The sequence below is a fragment of the Ambystoma mexicanum genome, chromosome 2q (genome assembly GCF_040938575.1).
Source record: "Ambystoma mexicanum isolate Mex_15411 chromosome 2q, UKY_AmexF1_1, whole genome shotgun sequence".
Classification (NCBI taxonomy): Eukaryota; Metazoa; Chordata; class Amphibia; order Caudata; family Ambystomatidae; genus Ambystoma; species Ambystoma mexicanum.
In genome coordinates this window covers 1,290,690,357-1,290,715,292 of record NC_090924.1, presented here as the reverse complement: position 1 = coordinate 1,290,715,292, position 24,936 = coordinate 1,290,690,357, and the positions used below count along the sequence as shown (strand labels likewise).

General features: G+C 46.0%; 1 protein-coding gene and 1 pseudogene across 3 annotated transcripts in view; one reads left to right on the top strand and one right to left on the bottom strand.

The window, feature by feature from the left end:
- CPNE4 (copine 4) overlaps window positions 1–24,936 on the bottom strand; it is a 1,706,709-nt gene that overhangs the window by 1,021,863 nt on the left and 659,910 nt on the right. The window lies entirely within an intron of this gene.
- On the top strand, window positions 20,357–20,651 carry LOC138569080 (large ribosomal subunit protein eL37 pseudogene; annotated as a pseudogene).

Below are 24,936 nucleotides of genomic sequence, written 5' to 3'. Positions count from 1 at the left end.
AAGAAAATATGTCAGTGTCATTAGCAAAACGTTGGTAGTAAAGGCCAAAGGATGAGATCGGTCTTCCTAGGGCAAAGGTATAGAGGGTGAAGAGCAGAGGGACAAGGACTGAGACTTAGGAGAAGCCCAATGGGAGAGGGGTGAGCGCAGAGATTTGCGAGTTCCAAGAAATTTTAAAGGATCTACCTTCTAAATAGAAAATTATGCAGCCAAGAGCAGATTTGTGAAAAAAAGGTCCTTGAGGGTGAAGATAGAGGAGTGGTTGATAGTGTCAAAAGTGTCACAAAGGTCCAAGATGGTGAGTATAGAAGAGAGTTTAAAGTTGTGCACATTAGAGAGAAGGTTGGAGACAAGCATGTGTGCAGTCTCGGTGAAGTGTTTACTATGGAAGGCAAATCGAAGTGGATATGCAAGGCCATTATCCTCAAGGTACTTAGGGATCTGGTGAAAGACCACACACTCAAGGAGTTTTGAATAGTGAGGAAAGAGGGAAACTCAGTGATAGTTTGCTAGGACATTTTGGACAGCAGAGGGTTTCTTCGACAGGAGTAAGAGAGGTGCAGATTCAAGGAGAGAGAGAGAGAGAGGGGGAGAGAGAGAAAGAGAGAGAGAAAGAGAGAGAGAGAGAGAGAGAGAGGGGTTGAAGAGCTTAAAGAGGTTGAAGAGCTTAAAGAGGTAAGAGCGAGTGATTGAGACATTGACCATTTGGGGAGACAAGATGGGTTGACACTGCAGCAAAGGGTGTGTGCTAATTCAATAGTTGAGGTATGATAGACAGTACCCCCTACATTGACCACACTTTTGTATCTCGACTCTAGATCCGGGCATGGATGAATGATAAAATGCTGTCAGTGAACATTTCTCAAAAAATGACTCTTGGTTCACCCAAATCCATCCTCAATGTATACTCTAACAGTTACAGTTGCTATGGGACCACAACATCTTACAAGCTAGAAGCCTCAGCATTGATATTGATATTTTATTTCTATTGCGCTCATACACAAGTGTTTCAGAGCGCGACAAGGCAAGGGAAGGGGAACAGGGGAGAACAAAAACAATAATCTTACTAGGCCAAGTGACATTTAGAACGCGCAACTGCAGGGTAGAGGGGGAGGGGTAGAAGTGAATGGAATGAGGAACAAAAAAGGAGAGTGCGGAGCGAGGAAGAAACAACTTAAATAATAATAAATTAATAAATAAAAAGGCAACAAACAGTGGTAGTGCAGCCAGCAATTGGCAAGGGCTGGGTTTAAGGCAGCAGACTGGGTAAGTCTGATAAGTGCAGGAAGAAAAGGGGAGGGATGTATTAGTACAGATACAGACACCATTGCAAGGAGTGGCCCGGAGGCAGTGCGTGAGGGTGGCAAGATGTGCAGGTACCTGGGCCAGGAGGACAGAGGGTGGCCAGGTTCATGGTGCCGAGGGAGAGTAGAATCAGCAGGGGAGAGGAGAGGAGAAGGCAGAAGCAAAGAGGAAGGTCTTGAGGTGCTTCCGGAACCGGAGATGGTTCTCCTCAAGTTTTTGAGTGGTAGGGAGGCTGTTCCAGAGGGAGGCCCCAGCCGAAGACAGAGATCTACCCCCAGCTCATTTCTTTGAGAAACGACTGACCCTGAGGGAGTTAGAGGTAAAGGAGCGGAGTGCTCGAGATGGGAGGTATTTGCAGAGGGATAGCTGAAGTTATGTTGAATCCAGGCCCCAGAAACCATTGTGGACAATGCAGAGGGTTTTGAATTTAATCCTTGCATCCACTGGGAGCCAATGGAGAGATTTCAGAGCTGGAGAGATACGATCCCAGGGCTTGAGGCCAAGGACAAGTCTCGCAGTCCTGTTCTGGATAAGTTGTGAAGGGCGGAGAGTAGAGACAGGTAGATTAAGAAAGAGGCTGTTGCAATAGTCCAACCTAGAGAGAACCAGAGCTTAGGAGACAGTGAGCTTCTGGGGGAATGAGAGGAAAGGAAGAATACCTCTGAGGAGGTGCAGTAGGAGGTTTGACATTTTTGATACATCAGCGATGTGGGCAGAGAAGGAGAGTGTGGAATCAAAGGTGACGCCAACGTTCTTGGCCTCGCAGGTCAGTATAGGAGGAGGGCCAAGGGAGGCTGGCCAGAGAGTGAGGGGAAAGGAAGGTGATGGTGTGCCAATGAGCAGGATCTCTGTCTTTCTGGCATTCAGACAAAGATCGTTGGCGGCACACCAATCTTGAATGGCAGTTAGGAAATCGGTAATGAGAGAGGTGGAGGAGGTGGCCGAGGGCAGCCTGAAAATGAGTTGAGTGTTGTCTGCGTAGCACTGGAGGTTTGAGCAAAAAATGGCAATACAGCGGGCGAGAGTTGCCAGGTATTGGTTGAAAAGCCAGGGCGAGAGGTTAGGCCCCTGGGGAACACCACAGGTGGAGAGGAAGATAGATAATGGTCCCGGGATGGTAGCTCAGTGGCAACGTGTTCGCCTTGCAAGCAAGAGACATGAAGCAACACCGGTTCCAGCCCCGGGTCCGCGATTAGAAACCTCTGGGTATTTAAGCGCGTTATAAATACGCAACTAAGAAAGAAAAGAAAAAAAAATAATTACGCAACTGATAAAATTCCTGTAACAGCGCTTGGATGCCCACGAGCTGTGTGAGCGCTTTAAAAATGCAAATCAAATAATAGGAAGGACCCAAGTTGGACCTGGGAGGGTCACTTGACACTTGCCCACTCTCTCTCCTTTGAGGGACACATCAACTACATTCTACCTTCTGGGTATAATACCGTAAAGCATCCTTGTAACATAAAAACGTTCCTCTCACCTCCTTTCCCTTGCACAGTAATCTAGGATCTCATCACCCCTAAACAGGATTGTTGCAATTGTTGAAGGCTTCAACAAGGCACTGATTGACTAGTCGCAATAACTTCAGGTGCTAGCAGCTGTGCTAATCACCAAGGTCTCCCAGAAGGCTACATCATCCAGCCTCCCCATCACTGCACTGGTTGCCTGTCAGTATAGGATGGACATGTACATTCTTGCTTGCAATCCACACAGCTCTCCATGGCAGTCTCTCGAGCTGAACTCCCCCACAAATGTCCCAGACACCTTTGCTTCTTATGAACATGCTCTACTCCCCACCCCTGGGGAAGAACATGTGAACATCTGCATGGTCTGTGTGGGGCATCCGTCTAGAGAAATGGGATCTCAGAAGTCCTATTAAGCTTGGTTACAAAAAGTATTTACTTCAATGGGTGGGGAGGGGGCAGTGGACAACACTGATGACAACACTGATGGCGCTGAAGTGCAAGTGGAAGTCTGGCATCAAATCAGGAAATGTAATTGGGTGTTAGATGCAGGCAGGTGTTTTTTGCATATTTGGCACATGCTATTTGCATATGAAAGTTAATCATTCGAGAACTATCTCGCATGCACGTGCATACACAGATAGACAAACACAATGTGCCTGATTCAAGAAGGAGCTGTGGGGTAGTGGCCCACAGTCTTTCCCACACAACCCCCAATTCGCAAGAAGGACTTGTGACAGGGACGGACTATGGTGGCAAGGGGATCACAGCGAGCCCCTCCTTTCATACCCGAGTACTTTGGGCATTCCTGACACCTAGGCATGCCTTGGCTGACCAACCAAGGGTCATCGCCCGCCCACGTGAAGTCAATGGAAGAATTTAAAGGGCCTGTCACATCAGCTGAACTGTGCTTGCACATTCTCATGTGCCTGGTGGTGTTGAACCAGGGGAGAGCAGAAACCCGGGGATAAGAGCCAGAGGCGTTGCTGGGGGGGGCTAAGGGGGCTATAGCCCCCTGGTCTTTTGGTTGTAGCCCCGGACAGAAGCCCTGGGGCTACAACCAAAAGGCTAGCTAGCCCCCAGTCCCGACAGTTATGACATTAGCGTAGCCCCAGGTCTTTTCCAGACCTAGCAACACCCCTGATAAGAGCAGATACTGTTTCCCTTTGAATCAGAGGTGCACATTCATCTGCATTACTTTACCCTAACCGCGCCACCTGACGAACGTGCCCCATCCCGCACCCTGCACACCTCCTTCGCAGCCTTGAACCTGCTTGCACACAGCCATGTACACATGCAGGTTCACTTTTGTGAATCAGTGTGGCTGCAGAAACTTGACATGCACACACACACACGCGCACATACACACACATGCATGCGCTCCCTCTCTTTAAAGATTCCACCGCAGGGTGTACATGTTGTGCATGATTATAATAATTTGGTCATTTGGTTATATATTTAGCACGTCATGCCGGGTTCCTCCAGCTTCCAAACTCTGCCATAATTGATGTCACTATTCCGACCCGCTTATTGTACTGCATTTACCAACCTCGTCTTCTGCGCGTGTGTGTGCCCTGCGCACGTGCCGTGCGTAAAGCTTGTCAGTGGAAGGCCGCTGAGGAAGTGGGCGGGCTCCTCGTCGCATTTGAAATATGCATTTTGTTCTGTATCTTTGGGGTGAAATCAAGCGCCGGGGCTTCCCAGGGCGCTTCCGTCTGCTGTGCACACACTTAAAATGTCAGCACATTTGCAAATGAACAAAAGCCGCCCGCTCAAAAAAGCAGAACTGCCACCACTACCAGCAGCGAACTTCAGGGTGTGTTCATTAAATAGACATCACTTCATCCATAATAGATAGGTTGCAATGTTCCCTTTATTATGCCTTCAAAATGGCTGCTTTATTTACTCAATTCAGACAGCAAGTCTGTTTAAGATGGCGCTAATCAGAGCATACACCCTGTAGCTGAGGCATCTTCCCACGGAAGATAGCTTGTAAGTGTGTAAGATATCTATACTCTGAATGACGTACGGTAGCCGTACTTGACATCCAAACTGTTTTTATAGCTGTGTTATATTCCCCTGCTGCGCTCTGAGATATAACTGCGCTGGGCCAATAGTTATCCATCGCGTTCCGCCCCAGAGCTAGTTTGTGTTGAATGTTACCACACCCTCTAACTAGCCTTCATAAGGGGATACAGTAGGGAAGCACAGCCATTACTGTGCTCCAGAAACCCTGGCACTCTTACACTACTTCTACTATGTAAATGGTCCTACCATAGTTAGACTCTGAGTTGAGAATGCTACCCTCCATAGTCTGCCATTGTGATACGCTTCCTAGTTAGCCAGTGTACTTAATTGTGGAAGCAATTGTTTTGCACCTTCATGTGTGCTAGGGGGTAGACGTCATGCCGGATTTAGATGTATTTTACAGGAAACTAAATGTGATGCACCCAAATCTATTTTGGGGCAGGAAATGTGTTACAATAGACATATCGGCTAGATTAGCAAAGCTTCTCATTGCCATAAGGTCTTTTGTCTTCTCCTTTGGCCAATTTGTCTGTTGGCCTTCCTCCGGGTCTTTGTGACCAGGAGAGTTCTTATTTGGGCATGAATTTACCTGTGAAAGCCAGCGCTTTTCGCGGGCTAATGCATGTCAGGTCTGTGGGTACCCAGGAAGTGGGCTGGGGCTGTCTGAACCCAATCCACACTACTGGTGCGAGGATATCTGGTGTGCACGAGAACATGAAAGTCACTGTGGTCCCTGATTGGACCACTGCTGGCATGCATGAATGGGGCAGATCTCATTGGCCAGCTGAGCGTGAACACTCACTGGACTTTGTGATATGAGAAGGAGGCCTGAGTGCAAACCTGCAGATCACCCATAGATCCAAATTAACCTATACAAAGGGTCAAGTATCCAGAGAAGCAATGCAGATTCAAGGACTATCCGGGACCGCGTAGAGAAGGTTTATCACCCTGAGCCCGCTGTTGTCTCGGTAGAGCCCTGCATTGCGCGTGATCTCCGAAGACCTGCAAAGGTGCTTCAACCCCTTGGAGTGGTGTGACCAATCACTCTCGACACTTCCTTGATGCCCTGCAAACAAGCCTTCTTGGAAGTGTCCCTGGGCCCTCCAGTGGACTAACCAGCTTGTACCTTGCACCCATGCTGGACCTTTGTCTTATCGAGTTTCGGCTCAAGCTTTGGGAGAACCATAGATGCACTGGAGAGCATCTTACTGCCAAATATCATCGTCCCTACTACTTTGGGCCGCGAGAGAGAAGCCATTTTGAGTGTTTTCCTGGAAGGAAGCCTGCAAAGATTGAAATGGCGTGACTATCCCTGATTGGGTGACAGCCACATGTTTGAATGCAGCAGTGAGCCTGATTGGTAGCTCGATACGTATCCAGCTAGCAATATCTGTATAAGACTAGGGATATGTGCACCATACCTTTGCCAAACACTAAGACTCGTCCCAAAGCTGCTGGAAGCGTACCCAAGGAAGACTAAAGCTCTGCTCCTGCACTCTACAATCCTAAGGTGAAATAATTCTGGTACCTGAATGGTCCAGACCTCAGTCAAGAACCAGAGGGACCCACACCGGTGCTCACATCACTTCACTTGGTGATCACAGCCTGGGTGCCCGCCTCAGGACTCCGGCCTCACATGGAATAGCACTTGTAGAGATCGAATCAGCCAAACCCGTGCCTGGGCCCTCCTGCAATACGGCAAGTAGCTAGTGTGCAGGGGCTGTGTCTTCTGCTTCAGCATGACGCCTCCTGTTGAACCAGTGGATCTTAGGGTGCAATTCTGCTTCCCAAAAGGCTGTAGTCTTGATGCCAGCATCCATCACCTGCTTAAGCATTACTAAGCCAAGAGACTTAAGACAGGGTCATTGCCCTGCCCTTCTTTGGTGGTTGTTGTCCCCCGCATACTTACACCTCTATGTGTTAAAACACAACTTGACAGCTTTTCTTCCACATAACTGTCGGCTTGCTGGCTGGCTTTGTCCCATGGACTATTGCAACCATTGCATGCAAGCATTAGGCGCAAGCTGTGCAAAAACAATGATTGTGCTTACTCTGTCCACAGTTTGACATCTCCTTTTAACTTTGAATGCAGGATTTCCTTTTGTGTTTACCCCTGGGTTAACACTAAAAGGTTAACAGGGTCTGAAAACCGGACCCAAAGACACTGAAAACTCCGCCCAAGAGTACTTTTGACAACTTTGAGTGAGTGATTCTCCGAAAGACTTTATCGCATACCGTACAACCATTTTTGCCAAAGATATATAAAGATGATATTTTTATAACTATGCTGTGTGGGCATTCCCTGCTGGCTGCTTTTCCCTCCCCCGATCCTCTTTTGGGAATGTAGCCATGACTGATCACCTACATTTGGATCTGGGAGAGTGCAGTATAATTTATGATATGATATGATAAGTCATTGATAACGCGCCTGTACACATTGGTTTCTACGCGTGACAAGACAAGGGAGGGAAGACAGAGGGAGGACAAGACCAACGATCTTACTAGGCCTTGTGTCGTTCGGATTGTGCAAGTGTGAGGATGAGAAGTGTAAGGGGAAAGGAGGGTAGTGCAAGGGAGAGGGTAGCGTAAAACAGGGCAGCAATGCTCAAAGTGCATCCAGGGCAGTGTGGCTCTGTGTAGTGCAGCGCAAACAAGGGACTGTAGGGTTACAATTACAGCCCCAAGGTGCATGGTAGGCCCAGAGGCAGTACAAGGGTGACTGATCAAGAAAGAGCCTGTAACTAGTGAGACTCTGAGGGTAGCCAAGCAATCAATCGGTACAGCAGACAGGTATGTCAGGAAAGTCAGCAGGGGAGGGAGAGAGAGAAAACAGATGAGAAGAGGAAGGCTTTGTGCTTCTTCCGGAATATTAGGTGTTCCGGCACAAGTTTGAGAGGGGCAGAGAGGCCATTCCAGAGGGAGGCACCTGCAGAGGAGAGAGATCTACCCCCCGCTCTCTGCCTGGAGAAGTGTCTAACCCTTAGAGAGTTGGAGGCAGCGTTGTTTGTACTGCAGGCATTCTGCCCCAGAAAGCCTTGTGGGCAATGCAGAGGGTATTGAACTTGATCCTTGCAGCCACAGGGAGGCCGTGGAGAAATTTCAGGGCTGGGGAAAGTGAGAAAGGGAAGAGTCCCTTTGAGGAAGTGCAGCTGGCAGTGGGACTTCTTGGCAACATTGAGATGTGCGGTGGGAAAGAGAGAGTGGAGAAGATGACACCACAGTTTTTTGCCTCGCATGAAGGCAAATGAAGAGGGCCCAAGGTGGGCGGCCAGAGTGAGAGAGGGAAAGCAGGGGTCCCAATGAGAAGGATCTCTGACTTACTAGCATTAAGGCAGAGATCGTTGGAGGTGCACCAATCCTGAAATCGAAAATAGACAGTCAGGTATAAGCAAGAGAGGAGAAGAGGCTGAGGGGATCCTGAAGGAAACTGAGTGTCATCCGCATAACACTGAAAGTTAGAGGAGAAGGTAAAGATCAGGGTCTCATTTCATTCATCCCTCGTTTTTTTTCACACACTTTTTGCCAAAACATTTCTGCTAAAAAAAATCATTGAATTTGTTTTTTTTTTATTCCCCCTCCCCTATTATTTATCCCTATACAATAACCCACCCTACCCCTTTTATGCCCCCACTCATATTTTTTTTATTTTTTTTGGGCAAACATTTTTCAGCAAATAAAAGGGCAGCAAAAAAAAAAACAGGTGTTGAATTAACATCATACTGAGATCAGGTGGGCCAAAGGGGCCACATAGAGGTTGAAAAACCAGGGGAGAGGATGCCCAGGTTCTAACAGAGTCTATTGATCAGGATGGCGTGGTTGACCATGTCGAAAGCAAAGGAAAGATCAAGGAGGATGAGTACAGAAGGAATGCTGGTGGGTGCTGCAACCAAGGTGCAGATTTGTCTAGGAAAATCCTCCTAACTAGTCCCAAGCACTATCCCTACTGGAATGCACATTATATGCCTTTCTAAGACTCGAATTGCTGCAAGACTGTTGTTTCTAACCCCTCCCCACCACCCAGCTTCATTCATCAGCTACTTTACTTTGATAATATAAGGTACCAATGTCAGCAGTATTTCTGATGCAGAGCAATAACATTGCCATAAAAAAGCTTTCTAAATGTCCTAATCACCTCTCCTCACTCTTAAAGCAGGAGTCTACAACCTGCGCCTGTCAGGGTGTTCTGGACTACGAGTCCCAGGATCCCTCACCATTGACTACCCTGAAAGGTCATAATGGAACTTGATGTCCCACATTTCTAGTGAGTCACTTATTGCAAACCCCTGCTCCAAAGTATCTCTTTACCACTTCGTCGATTACCGGTTTCAGTTCCACCCTTTCTGGCCTCTTCACTTTTCTGTAGCTGTGATTGTAAATGTTCTATGCAGTAGCTGTTCGTTGCTTGTGAGTTCTGTACCTGGTCACTTTTTGGGAACATAGCGCCCAGAGGTAATTGAGTTTCTGGTGTGTATTCTACAAACTATTTAGCATAAACAAGAATACAACTGATGTATTCAGCATAGACAAAACTAAAAGCGACGCATTATCGGACTTATTGGAATTATGATGTTTAGCTTTTGTCAAACTTGCATCTCAAAGTTGCAAGTCTTTTTTTCATGTTTGCTCTGTATCACCAGATGTATGGTAAATTAAAATATATTGCTTCCATAAATGAAACATTAGTTTGGTGCTGAGAAGGCATGTATGGTGGCAGATGGTTGACCATAAAACATATTATTTGCAATTGGGAACAGAGGCACTGTTCCTGAAAATATCACGGTCACCGTGCCCCTGCTGCACTCAAAGGCAACGTGCATGCATCGCTCTGCCAGGACTTCGGAATTTGCAGCATCACAGCAAACAGGCTGTTTATGTAAACCGAGTCACCGATCACACATCACGCATCCCCCAGGCGGTAGAGCTAGACAACTGCGTAAATATGCTAATAGCAAAACGCAGCGATGAGTGCTGGCAGCCCAGAGAACGCTGCAGCGTCTTCAGGTTTCCTCTCTAATTATTGGGGTACTTTCAGAAACATGGGAACCACAGGCAAACAGCTCGCAGGCACAAACATTATCCACAGCCAGGATGCCAGGGCTTTTAAATTAAGAAACTGCTTCCGTGCACGCTGCGAAAGGTGGAGGCCAGAAGTGATGGTTCCAAGAACATTTGGTCACGCCACACAGAACTGTTTCAGATTTAGTTGGTTTTAACTTAGTTGTGTTCTTGTACTTCAATGTGCAGAGCTGGCAAAACCCATGAGTAGACAACTAAAGACCCCACGACAAAAACCCCTGAGGGCCCTTCGACAAGAGAATGAAAGAACCCTGGGGCCCCTTGACAAGAGAATGAAAGATCCCTTAAGACCCTAGGAAAAGATAATCATACACCCTTAAAACGGTGTCCAGACATTTGGTCGACCTAAAACTGGTCGAATGACATTTGGTCGACGCAATTTGGTCGAAAACCAAATGGTCGAATTTTTTTTTTAATTATATATTTATTTTTCGGGTTTTCGTTTTTTACAAAAATGGGTTTTTAGAAAAAAAGGGGGTTGGGGGGGGACCCCCCCAAAAAAAAAAAAAAAAAGGTGAAAACAAAAAATAAAAAAAATTCGACCATTTGGTTTTCGACCAAATTGGTTCGACCATTTGTCTGGTCGACCAATTTCTTTCGACCAAATGTCTGGTAACCCCTTAAAACCTCATAATAAGAGAATGAAAGACCCCTTAAGACCCTCGACAAGAGGATGAATGATCCGGTAAGACCCTAGGAAGAGAGAATGAAAGACCCATTAAGGCCCCTGTACAAGAGTGTCAAAGACCCCTTAAGTCCATAGGACAAGAGAATGAAAGTATTTCATTGAAAGACCCCTAAAGAGGGAGGAGGAACTGTACATACCTGGGGATGTTTTTTTTCCCAGGCGACATTATCACATAGAACCCTCTCTGAAGACTGCTTTGCAAAAACACTTGCAGGCACTTTAAGCGAGCGCAAAGGTTGACAGTAAGGCTTGAACAAAGCATGCTCAAAGAGTTCCCATGAGAAGGTGTTTTGTGCAGTAAGGAGCGGGAACGCGGTGGGCATACCCATAGGAATTAGCATGACTGCGGGCAGTCAATGGGTGGGCAAATGACCAAACAACACCTACACGCTGTGTCCCTCATCATACACCATGTCTCCCTATCTGTACACTAATGGGTTCGTTTCGGCTTTTAGGCCACTTAATTGACCGCCCCAGCCTACCTAGCAGAAAGAATACACCAGGCTCCTGCCTACAGACCAAAACTTGAGCAATACTCTCACCTACTCTCAGTCCCAACATTCAACAGAGCTAAAGCTGGCGGCACCAGCTTTGAAATACTAGCCCCAAAAGCCTGGAATTCACTTCCACTCATCTTAACAAACGAAGAATCCCTCTCAGTAGTCAGAAAGGTGCTAAAAACAAACTTATTTAACTAAACCACTTCCGAATGTACTCCAACACTGTTCCACTGTAACTCTGGAACATTGTCAGCATTGCTGCTTATCGTATGTTACTACCTATGAAATATCAGTCATAACTTGCGTTACTGCTTCCGAAACACTTGTCCTAACGTGTACTAAGTGAATACTCTGTAACAGCGCCACGATGCCTCCGGGCCGCTTGGGCGCTTTATAAATCCAAATAAATAAAATAAATAAATGGACTGGAATGCTAACTAGAGGAATGCCTAGTAGGCAAGACATGATTTTAGGAGCTTCCCCATCTATCACTTGTTGGTTTACTTAGACGTGAGTCCCTAAGTTCACTGTGAAATAGTATTGTACTTTTCACAGCTGATGTCCTGTAAAACGATTGGGTCAGACTTCTTCTGGATAAATAATGAGCACAATGAGTGAATAGGATTTCAATTCCCTACACTGGTTGCATGCATGTCTGAGAAGCGAGCCGGGTAAATATCTGTAATTGCATGTGACGGTCATGCGGGTGAAGCAGAGGCGCTGCTAGGGGAGGGCTGAGGGCCTAGAAGCTCAGGACCTAAAACCAAAAGGCTAGCTAGCCCCGAGCCCTAACTGTCCCGACATTAGCGTAGCCCTGGGTCTTTTCCAGACCTAGCAACACCCATGGGTGAAAGCATGTTGGAAGACCAGGCCTACGTTCACTCACGTAGGGAACACATTGTACGGGCATTTTGGGAGCCAATCTATGGAAGGGTCTGTAGCAGGAATACTGGTACTGGTGCGCAGTGGCTAACACAGGCTTTGGGTGGGACTGTGTACTGGGTTAGTGGGATGCACATGCAGGAAGGCCCTGGCACAATAGCCTTAAAAAGGCATGAGTTCATGCGCAAGCGCAGCGCAAGATGATCATGTCTGAGTCGCATGTGGGATGAGCAGAGGTGCTCAGCGCGGACTCTAAGCAGAGGTGACTCCCACGGTTGAGTTGCATGTGTGAGCAACATTTTCAACGGGCACACAACTCAAACACATGTGACATGTTAGGGTGATGGAAGAACGGAAAATACATGTGTGCATGTTATTCGTCAGAATTGTGCTAGGGTTTGTTGACTTGACAGTATGTTGTGGAGAGGTGGGGCGGTTCTGTTTGGGATTTTGGTGAAGTAAGGAGAGGAAGTTGCAGTGTGAGTCAGGCATTGGTGATTGTTCGAGAATTCATCCTGGCAGGGGTTAAAGGACGGGAGTTTTAAGAAGGGCATCTCTCTTGTGGCAAGCAGCCATCAGCCTGCTGATCCGGAGTCTTCAAGGAGGGCACCTGGACCACGGCTGCACGCCCTGCCTGGACTCCAGGACATCTGACAGTGCGGCCTCTGGTGATAGGGGAGTACCCACTGAAGCGCTGCATTCATTTCCATGGCATGGGTCTGGTTTCAGGGGGGCACAGGTCACACGGCAGTTCTTACAGCTGAATATCAATGGGGCCTCAGATCCTGCTCCGTCAAGTCAACATCAGACGTAGAACGAACTCGACCACAAAATCCACAGGAAGGAGGGAGGGAGGAAATGGATGGAATGGGGGGGGGGAGAAAGGAGGGGAGTGAAGGTAAGAAAGAAAGAAAGAAAGAAAGAAAGAAAGAAAGAAAGAAAGAAAGAAAGAAAGAAAGAAAGAAAGAAAGAAAGAAAGAAAGAAAGAAAGAAAGAAAGAAAGAAAGAAAGAAAGAGAGAGGAAGGAAGCGGAGGAGGGAGGGAGGAAAAGGATTGAAGGAGGGTTGAAGGATGGAAGGAGGGTAGGCGGGAGGGACGAAAGAAAGAAAGAAAGAAAGAAAGAAAGAAAGAAAGAAAGAAAGAAAGAAAGACGAAGGAGGGAGGGAGGAAAAGGATGGAAGGAGGGTTGAAGGAAGGAAGGAGGGTAGGCGGGAGAATGAAAGAAAGAAAGAAAGAAAGAAAGAAAGAAAGAAAGAAAGAAAGAAAGAAAGAAAGAAAGAAAGAAAGAAAGAAAGAAAGAAAGAAACGAGGGAGGGAGGAAGTAAGCAAGGAGGGAAGGAAGGAAGGAGCAAAGGAAGGAAGGAAGGAAGGGGGGAAGAAAGGAGGGTAGGAAGAAAGAAAGAGAGAAAGAAAGAAAGAAAGAAAGAAAGAAAGAAAGAAAGAAAGAAAGAAAGAAAGAAAGAAAGAAAGAAAGAAAGAAAGAAAGAAAGAAAGAAAGAAGAAGGAAGGAAGGAAGGAATACATTCCATTTAATTAAATGTGAAAAGACAGAAAGAATGCAAAATACAAAATAAAGAGGAACACAACAGAATGAACCAAAGAACATAATGATACATTCAATTTGAATCAACACACATGTGACCGCAAAGATCAAAAAAACTCTAAAGAAATACAAAGTACGTTTATAATGCACTCTTCCATTGCCTAGGACAACATAAGTGAATACAATTTGTTTAAACAAGCAAACAATAGCAGCAGAGTTTATTGGATGTCAAAGTTGTGTGCAGTAACTCTTACTTAAAAGGTGTTTTGGAAGAGCCAATCTTTCTCAAAAGAGTTTACTTCCCCACCAATGCTTGTGGAAAAAGCTGGTGTTGGAGGCTCGCACAGCTGGGAGAGTACTTTTGAAATGTGAAAAAAGAAGACACATCCAGTAATGAAAGGGATGTCAAACGTGAAGCGGTGACGGGGCGGAAAGCGCGGCTAGAAACGAGAAGGATCTCGGCGGTTCCCTGTCGGATTCAGACCCGGGACACGTTGCGCAAAAGGAAACAAGGCCGACGGATTTGCAATGTCTTTTGTATCGCACTGTATTGCACTGCTGTAGAAAGGGCGGGAGGCGCGTCACTCGTTTCAATTGTCTGTCCACGCCCACTCCTCTAGCCACTCCCACATCCAGGTTATGCAGTCCTCCAGTTACTGCCCATCCGGTCCTGCATGGGCGTGTCCGAAGGTTGCACACTGCACCCATGCAAAGCAACCCGCAAGCTGCAAGTGGGGGCAGCAGAGCGACCAGACGGGCCAGATGTGCCAATAATTGGGCCCTCTATCCCCCGTGCAGAGAGGTTTAATTTATTTTAAACAAACCCTGTCCTGGTTTTTGGGTAATGGGAGGGTGACAACTTCATCAGTAACAATTATAAACTAAATTAAGATCATAACACAATCAGAATTCTCTCATCACTTGATGTGCTCCAAACTGTACTCTTTCAGGTACCCGCCGCATGCAGTGCTTTAAGTGGGCCGGGGCCTGCCAGGTTCCGGGCCCCGGCAGTCTCCAGAAAGTGGGGCTGAGCCGGGGCCCAGCCGGGGCCCCCCGTCCCACACAACATTGGCGGGATGCATTATCCCGCCGTGGCCGCAGCCGCGACGGGAGATGCGCCCGTCATTATGTCGGCCAAGCTGACAGAAGTGCCAGCCAGCCACAGAGACGCTGAGGCTGGCTGCACTTCTGTCAGTTAGTGTAACTCCCTCTGATGACCCCTCATCAGGGTCATCAGAGGAAGTTACTGTCCCTTTGTTTTCCCTCCCCAGGTCACTGACCCCCGCGGGCTCCGTGATCTAATATGCAGATTAGATCACGGAGCCCGCGGGTTCGCAGAGGGTGAAAGACGCCTCGGGCTCAGTGATCTATGTGCTCTGAGCAGATAGATCACAGAGCCCGAGGTGCCTTTCTCCATCGGCAAAGCTTTATAAAAGATGCCTTGAACTGTGTACGTTTCAAGCCATCTTTTATAAAGGTAGAAATATTTATTCTATGTTTATAAAAGATGGCTTGAAACGTGCACAATTCAAGGCATCTTTTATAAAGCTTTGTCGACGGACAAAACCACCTTGCGGTTTGTTTTGTCCGTCATGCCTTGAATTGTTTACGTGTCAAGCCATATTTTAGAAACATAGAAACATGTTACAAATATCTATTTTTATAAAAGGTGGCTGGAAAAGTACACAAACCATAGTAAGGTAAGCACCGTAACTTACTATTGTTTGTGCACTTTTCAAGCCACCTTTTATAAACATAGAAATATGTAACATTGCTATGTTTATAAAATATGGCTTGAAAAGTACACACACCATAGTAGTACGCATACAAACATGTAAATGCTCACATACATTTATATATTTGTTTGCGCACCTTACTATGATTTGTGCACTTTTAGGCCACGCCCACAATGAAAGCCACGCCCCCAAACGAGGGCCCCCCTCAATTTCTTACCCCACTTAAAGCACTGGCCGCATGCATGTAATGATTGTACCACAGAGACCAGGTTTTGTTTAGCTGTAGTCACCCAGAGTTGGACGAGTATGACCAAATGGCTTGTCAGACGAAGAACGATGGTCTGGAGGGCTGCCCAGAGCAATGGCCGAAGTCACAGAGTGGGACTGTTATGGCCAGACGTGGGTCCCGTCATGGCTGGCCATAGAGACCCACGCTACTCCTCACTGATGAGGCCCAACAATGCCAAAACATGTTTGGGGGTGCTTGTGGTCTCGTGCAGAAGGGATGTGACCTAGTAGGGGTTTGTGCTGGACTGCCCCTTTTGGGGTGGGACCAAGCCTGATTTGCATATGGTCTTTCCCCTTTTGTAATGGCTTGGCAGGTGAAGAACGATGGACTCGAAGGATGCCCAGAGCAATGCTAGACATTAAGATAAATTCTAAACCCTCTAGCCATCACCTCTTTTGGTTTGCTGTAGTCACCCAAAGTGGGACGGGTATGCTCAGACATGGGTCCCGTACCTGCTGGGCCTAGAGACCCAAGCTACAAGGCCGAAACATGCTTGGGGATGATTGTGGTCTCGTGCAGAAGGGAGGTGACCTAGCAGTTCGGGCTGGACTGCCCTTTTGGGGTGGGACAAAGCCTGATTTGCATATGGTCTTTCCCCTTTTGTAATTGCTTGGCAGGCGAAGAATGATTGTCTGTAGAGTTGCCCAGAGCAATGCCGGAAGTTAAGATTAATTCTAAACCTACCAGCCATCGCCTCTTTTGTTTTTCTGTAGAAAAGAATGAACAGGAAGGCCTATAAAACCATTTAGAGCACAAGCTCCCTTTTAATTAACATGCACACATAGACAGCACAATTTACATTATATATTAATTATATAGAGGGGCAGTGCTGGAAATAGTGTGGGATGGGGTGGGGACGTATTGAGGTGGTGGTGCAGGGAAGGTTGTGAACGGGGCATTCCTTTTATGCTGCTGGCCATCCCGGTTTCCCGTCTTCAAAGTCTGATCACCCCAGCCAGAGGTCAAGCATAAAATTACTTCTCAGAATCAAATTTGCTTTTGAAGAGCCAAACAAATATTTTTTCTGGTGCACATGGCACTTTTATTGACAGTGCAAATCCATATTCACTCCCAAAATGGATTTTAGAAATGGGCCATAGTGCGTACATTACAACATTCAAATAATAAATGGGGGCAAAGCAAACTCAACAAAAAGCATTTCATTTGCCCCACCCTAACTGAGCGATCTCTTCTTGGCATTATTTGCTGTACATGATATAGGCCTCCTTCCTGGTACTGTAAGATCAAAGGCCTGTTGACACCTCCTGGGAATTTACTTTGCTGCTGGAATGCCTGCAACACTATAAGTGGCACTGAAGGATCTCACCTCCCCCCTGAAACCAGTGAAATTTTATTAAACCTCTTTAACTCAAAACCTTTCAAGCTGATCAGCACTGCGGCCATGATGCAATGACGTGAATCATTGCGCTGGACTCATTGCATCAAAAGCATTGCTGAGGCATTATGCCCTGAGGTGGCGGGCGCTCAGGCTCTTAACCTGGGCCTCTCTAGCCAGGTGATGACACTCATGAACTTGGGTGAGCCAGGAAATACCAGTAGAACATGCAAAGTCAATAAAGGAGGTAGCATGAATGCTCTAGTGATCCCCAGTCTCTTAGGGCCTTACAAACACATGCACACACGCATATCCCCTTCCACCAACGGTCACTCCCCCATACACCCCCTCTCACATTCATTCACACAACGTTCACCACTCAGCCACACACCACAACATGCAAACACCCACTACTGTACTCATACTCATTCACCCACCAGTCACTCACTCAAACCTCCTCTTACATTCACTCATTGCATCCTCTACACAAGCACCCACCCAAAGCATTCGAAACACACCATCACATTCATACTCATTCACCCACCAGTCACTCATTCAGCAGTCAGTCACTCACACCTTCTCTTACATATACTCATTGCATTCCCTACACATGCACACATCCACCCACAACATTCAAAAACATGCCATCACCTTCATACTCATTCACCCACCAGTCACTCACTCAAACCTCCTCTTACATTCACTCTTTGCATCCTCTACACAGGCACCCACCCAAAGCATTCGAAACACACCATCACATTCATACTCATTCACCCACCAGTCACTCACTCATACACATTTTCTTGCCTACACCCATTTCATTCTCTACACAGGCACACCCCCACCCACAACATTCAAAAACACAGCAATACATTCATACCCATTCACCCACCAGTCACTCACTCACACCTTCTCTTCCATCCACTCATAACATTTTCTACTCAGGCACACACCACCAAAACATTCAAACGCACTCCATCACCTTCATACTCATTCACCACCAGTCACTCATTCAGCAGTCAGTCACTCACACCTTCTCTTACATATACTCATTGCATTCTCTACACATGCACACATCCACCCACAACATTCAAAAACATACCATCACCTTCATACTCATTCACCCACCAGTCACTCATTCAGCAGTCAGTCACTCACACCTTCTCTTACATATACTCATTGCATTCTCTACACATGCACACATCCACCCACAACATTCAAAAACATACCATCACCTTCATACTCATTCACCCACCAGTCACTCATTCAGCAGTCAGTCACTCACACCTTCTCTTACATATACTCATTGCATTCTCTACACATGCACACATCCACCCACAACATTCAAAAACATACCATCACCTTCATACTCATTCACCCACCAGTCACTCATTCAGCAGTCAGTCACGCACACCTTCTCTTACATATACTCATTGCATTCTCTACACATGCACACATCCACCCACAACATTCAAAAACATACCATCACCTTCATACTCATTCACCCATTCGTCACTCACCCACACCTTCTCTTACATCCAATTAGTTATGTTTGAATGCAAAAAAATAAACGGAACCACGGAACTAATGATTTTTGGGACCAATCAACTAAGAACTAAACTTAACTACTAATACGAGTCTCTACGATAAATAACTTCCCAATAAAGTTTCTGAATAAAGTAAAGACGCTATGGATGCACCTGGAGGCCTCTTTGAGCGCAGACACACATGTAGCCCAACTTAATAAGAACTGTTCATACTACTTAAGATTTTTACACAGAATTCGCCCCTACCTAAACGAGGAAAACAGTGTCACTGTTGCCAGAGCAACTATCCTGTCCAGGTTAGACTATGGAAATGTGCTCATGCCGGGGGCCAACAAAGGACACATAGAAAAATGTCAAATAAAATCCAAAATAATGCTGTGAGAATCATAAAGAGTAAAAGGAAAACAGAACATATTAGCGAGGACCGGAGAAAACCTTCACTGGTTAGCCATCGAAGATAGAATTCAATTTAAAGCACTCACCTTAACTCACAGGTGTATTCATGGTCCAACTCCCACCTATCTCAAATCTAAATTGCTTGCATATGTACCAGGTTGTGCCCTTAGATTTCAAACCAAGGGTCTACTCGAAACCACAAGATACAGGAAGACAAATTGACTCGACAAAGCCTTCCATACCATAGCAGCCTCCCTGTGGAACACTCTCCCAGAACAGATCAGGTTAGAGCCCTCTTATAACGCCTTTCGTAAGAAAGTAAAGACGCACCTATTCAGATAAATGACTTTTTCCTCGATAATAGACACATGAGTTAAGTCAGGCCCCTCTCCTTATGTTGTATTCCTGTTAATTGTCTTCTCGTTATCCGTCTGTACTGAGTCTCCTGTGTTAATGTTTGTGCCCAGATGCCTGCGGGCTCCGGCGCATTACAAATAAATGAATAAAATAAAAATAAAATAAATCCACTCATTGCATTCTCTACAATGGCAGACATCAACTCAGAACATTCAAAAACGCACCATCACAGTCATACTCATTCACCCACCAGTCACTCACTCACACCTTCACTTACATCCACTCATTGCATTGTCTACACAGGCACACACCCACACACCCAGAACATTCAAAAACGCACCATCACAGTCATACTCATTCACCCACCAGTCACTCACTCACACCTTCTCTTACATCCACTCATTGCATTGTCTACACAAGCACACACCCCCACACCCAGAACATTCAAAAACGCACCATCACAGTCATACTCATTCACCCACCAGTCACTCACTCACACCTTCTCTTACATCCACTCATTGTTTTCTCTACACAGGCACACAGCCACCCACCCAACCAGTCCATTCAAAAACACACATCACATCACTTCTAATTTACCTACCATTCACATAAATACATCTGATAAGCACTTCACACATGCAGCAAAATACACATATTTAAAAATAAAGCCTTCTTATCTTTTTCTTGCAGCTTCAGTCCGTCCTTCCTGGCCACCCTCGGCTCCTCCTTGTGGCTCACATACAGTAGCAGGGAGGCTGCAGAGCTTCCTGGTTCCTCTATGTGAGCTCCGAGGAAGCCGAGGGAGAAGGGGTTGGAGCTGAACCTGGCATGTGACATATGCCACATGTCATGGTCAGCTCCAAATCCAACCCCACTGAGCGCATCCCCGGCCCAGCCTTCACCCGATGGGTGAGAATGGGTCGGGGAACCCCAGAACTGGTGTGGTGTGGGCCCCTGCACCATGGGGTTTGTGGGGGTCCCTGCTACACCAGGTGCTTCTGGTTTTCCTTTTTCTTTTTTTTAAAATAAAATCTTTTTTTTTTTATCTTTCAAATCATTAGGGTTGCAAGGTAGTCCCCAGGGCTTGCAAACTGCGACCCAAGGGGTTGCATTTGCGAACCCTGGTGACCCCAAAATGACATCCCTGCTTATGGCCATAAGCCTTTCATCTGTCTGCCCCAAGCACCCTAGTGTTGGCTATTGGGGCAAGATGACGAAGGCAACATGGTCATTTGGTAAACGCCGCAATAAGATACGCATACTGTGCCGTTGCTTTGGATCTGAGGCATGCCATCTCCAGAAATGTACCTGTGGCAGGTGCGGCTATCCTGCTAAGTGTAAGAGATCGTAGAACTGGAGGGTCAAGTCTAAGAGGCACAATACCACTGGTACAAGCCGTATGAGACACTTGAAGGTTGTCTACAGTAGATTCAGGAAAAGGATTCCGTGAGGGTACAACACCGAAGCCGAAGAAAACAGCAGTTGCAGGTTCCAGCTCATCCTAAGATTTTTTCGTTAAATTAACTTTGCTGCTCTTTGCTGTACCCTAGTGAAAGAGTGACGTAGAGGTGGCAAGGCTTGAAGCATAGACATAACAAGAGGATCAGGAGTCATGCGGTGGGATGTGGGTGGGACATACTCTAACATATTCTCTCCTTCCGGCATCCTTAATACATCGTGTCAATCCTTTTCCGAAAGGTTTGAGGCGCACTCTAAAACTCATCATCCAGCCCGCATATTCTAGAGAAAATAGAACTGCCCCTCCCCATGCAACTGCATTGTTCTGCTGTCTGGACCCATCTCTCCTCCTGTCCTGGGTTTGTGAGCTCTTCCACTACTGAGCCAGAATGCTGTGACACCACCTTAGTTTGTGTTCAGTCCCCTTTGTGGTACTGTGTGCTGTCCTCCTCCCGAGGACTTTGGCTATCACCCTTCGCTGAGCTTGTGCCCCTGGCCACCCTTATCCTGGTTGTGCCCCCTTTCCCTGTGCCTATGTACGATTTGTATCCACATGCCGCTGGTGAAAGGCAATGTTCTGATGCCCGAGGCCATTCTGAATGTGTTCCTCTTCTGCCACTACAATCTGGACACCCGTAATGTGCTTTAATACACCTGAAACTTGAACTAATCATAGCTTCAAGGAAACAATAAACTATAAGGCTTAGCCAATGTTGTTTTCCGACCGGTAGCTCATGAAATAGACTCAGCGATTTACTGTTGAAGGCCAGGTGATAGATTTTAATATGGCGTGATATCTGGGAACTCACGTCACAAGATTAAACAGTTTAGAGTTGTCTGAATTAATTTGAGAGTCTGAATAAATTGTGAAATGTCGCAATTACATGGGATTGGAAGAGACTGAAACAAAATTATGAGCAGTGACATTATATATATATTTTTTTAAAGCTATGGAAGCGTGGGAGAGAAAAGTAAATTTTTTTTCCAGTGTATTAGATCTTTCAATTCACCATAGCCTGAAAATAACTTGATGCGAGTTTAAAATCATTTTTTAGAAGTTACATTGTGGATGTGGGCAAACTGACGCAGTCCACAGCAAAACCCACAGGTCCCTAGAGCAAATCCAGATCCAAACCAAGACTCTCGTAGTGATTGTTTTGCCCAATTTATGAGGCCGCATTGCCCACTCCTGATTAAATCAAATGTGCCATTATTGCCTGGTTCACTATTGAGGTTCACTTACATTGTGAAAACAGAATCAAAATATCGAGGCTGAGTACCCCAAAAGGAAATACACCGAACACGGGTTACAAAGGAACATACAAAGTACTTTATTTTATACTGAATCCATTTACAAAAACAGAGCAAAATCAGATAGCTATCGGCCCTCAGTACAACACAACAAACTCCAGCGTGGGTCAATGTGTTCAGTGAGAGAAGTTGTACATTAGAATGCATTTGCTTTTTATACACTTGGTGGGCGCGATGTCCAGCCCCACTTCGGGTTAATATTCCTTTTAATAAATCACCGATCTAGGGTTCGTGCTGCCAAGTCTCAAACAACCGCATATAACTGGTTTGCCTTTAATACATGTATCAACAAGCCAATGCAATAACTGTGTATTCTAAGATTTTCCATGCAGGCCTTCTTAAACATTAATACAATGTAGTTAAACAGATGTTCTTCGTTCAGTATCTGAATACATTGTCACAACATATGCTCATGGATTAGTTTCATTGCACGAGTAATCCTTCTACACATAGGTCAACGAAGGAAAAGGTCTCAGTTCACGACCTCAACAAGTGGCCTGCAGGCAAGTTACACATTAGCTATGTACAGAGGTCAAGACGACCATGTTGTATTCTGGAATGACATCGTCCACCATTTTAACTCACAGGGTGACTTTTAGACAACGAATCCTAAAATGGCGGTTTGACCTAAAATGGCGGCTTACATGGATTTTAAGGTCAGGACCTTGCAACATGGATTTCTCTCGCAAGTGACTTTCGAGCAGCTTGGAGTAGGCCAATATTAATATATTTATTACAATAGGAGGCACGATATACTTTCTCTTTCGACAACATGACAGCAACTCTCCTTGCCCAACAACTGACTGAATAGGGCAGCGGGGGCCCTCGGCAAAGCGGTCCAGAAGAGGACATAGCTCCCAGAACCAGGAACCGCTTTGTTGATGTTCCAATCAGTTTGTCAGGTGATGTTCTAGAGTCTACTCTTTGTCATGTGATGTTACACGCCCCAGCTGCCTAATACCTACACCAAAGATCTAAGCAGTTTCAGCATTACCAGGGCCAGCTAACTAAAGACAAACCTGTGCCCTATCAGCACTATTATGCCATGGTATATTAGGGTCCTCTAATGGCAGGTATGGCAACAAAGCTTTATGGTGCAAGTAGCAGCTAGGCACATTCACTCTGCTGGATTTGCAAGTAATTTCAGAAGAGGTATATTCTGAGATCATTTATGCATGCATCCATGTATGGGATTTATAAAGCACGGTCTTAGGTTGGTAGCAACAGGGCACTGTTCATAGTGGATGCCCTCACTGGGTTACAGGTTGGCTGCAGGAGAAGTAGAGGAGCTTTGATGATTAGGGGCAGCAGGGTTGGGAGTAGGGTTGACTGGAGCAGTCAGCGATTACTGAGGTATTCTCTGAAGAGTAGGTTCTTCATGTCCTTCCTGGAGCGTGGCAAGGGGGAGGGCTGCCTTATCTGCATCAGCAGCTTGTTCCAGAGGCAGGCTGTGTAGCAGGAAAAGCTCTGTTTTCCAGGATGTTTCCCTCTTGCAGCTCTTTGTTTTCAGTCCGGAGATGTCATGGCTTCTGGTCTCTGAAGATGGTGAGTTTCTCGGCCAGCTAGAGTGGTGATCTGCTTGGGTCACAGAGGCAGAGAGGGACGCACAAATGGTTGGATGTCAGCCTTTTCTATTTGAGAGTGCACAAGAAAACCCAAATCCCAAATGAATGTATCATCTAGACAGCCAAACCCACATTTCTCATCCTCTCATCCCAGGGTGGTTGCTGCTTCTTGGTCAACTATATAGATGCAGGCTTCATGGGTTCAATACCCATGGCTATGTAACATAAATGGCAGTCAGCAAGTCCAGCTTCAGGTCAGTCCACTCTGACCCTTACCTGAAGCACATCTCCATTGCCTCTGGAAACTTTAAGAAGTACTACGCATCTCAATGGTTTATAGTTAGAGTGAGTAGCTTCCACTACCACTCTCTAGTTTCCCCCTGAACTCATTAGGTAAGGCACTGAGCTCTTTTGGCTTCTAGAGTCCTCACTGCTCTGATCACCCTGCCAGTTTTCCTACCTCTTCCTGCCTCTTCCATCTGCCTTGGGCTTGCCTGGCCTATATGCACCTTCTTGCTCTTACTCTTGTAGAGAAGGAGATGTACACGTCACTCATGAAGCCCGCCCCCCCACATCCGCCATACTGGAAGAGCAGCAAGAAAGCACTGTGATGACACCTGGTATCGTCCCAATACTGCATCGAAAATATGAAAGACGTTATGAGCTCAGACAGCTGTACCAAATGTACTGTCGAACTGAAGTGGTAGAAGGAAGTCTGCAGACACCATCAGACATGGAAGAACTATAAGTGAAGTCTGACGTGTAAAGTGAGGTCATGAAGAAAAGACACGAGGATGCACTGAAACGATATACGAATACTTAAAGAATGAAGATGGAACTGAAGTAACAAAGAATATATTCGTGCAAAAGCGAAAAAATCATATATATTAAGAAGATAAGTAAGAAGAGCTGCAGTAGATGTATATACACAGAAACACAAGATAGATGAGAAATATAGAAACTTGCTGCAGTAGAAAATATGACGCGGGTAAAGCAGCCATGATGAGAAGATGGACGTCGGTTTTGTGTAATAGTAAGCTGAAAACCCCAAGGAGAGAGACTGAGGCAGAAGAGCTGACAGGCATTGAACTACAGATTTATGCAAGAACAAAGACTACTTGTTTGGCTAAGAATCATGGTTATGGATCAAGGATGCCATAGTGAGAAGCAACTGCAAAGCACAAAGTCAAAGAGGATAAGCCATGCACACAAGACATATTTCTCTTAGATTAAGCAAAGGAGTAAACATCGGTGAGGGCCAATCATTGAACAATTAAAAGTGAAGAACGTATACGCAAGATGGAGAAACCAAGTCTTCAGAGGTCAAAGAGGGTAATATAACCTAGTATAATTAAATCAAATAGCACTAAATGAAAGGACAGAATGGAGAAATCGTGGTCTCCTCACACCTGGTGCAATATCAGAAAACAAGGCCTATTCATAACGTTTCAGATGA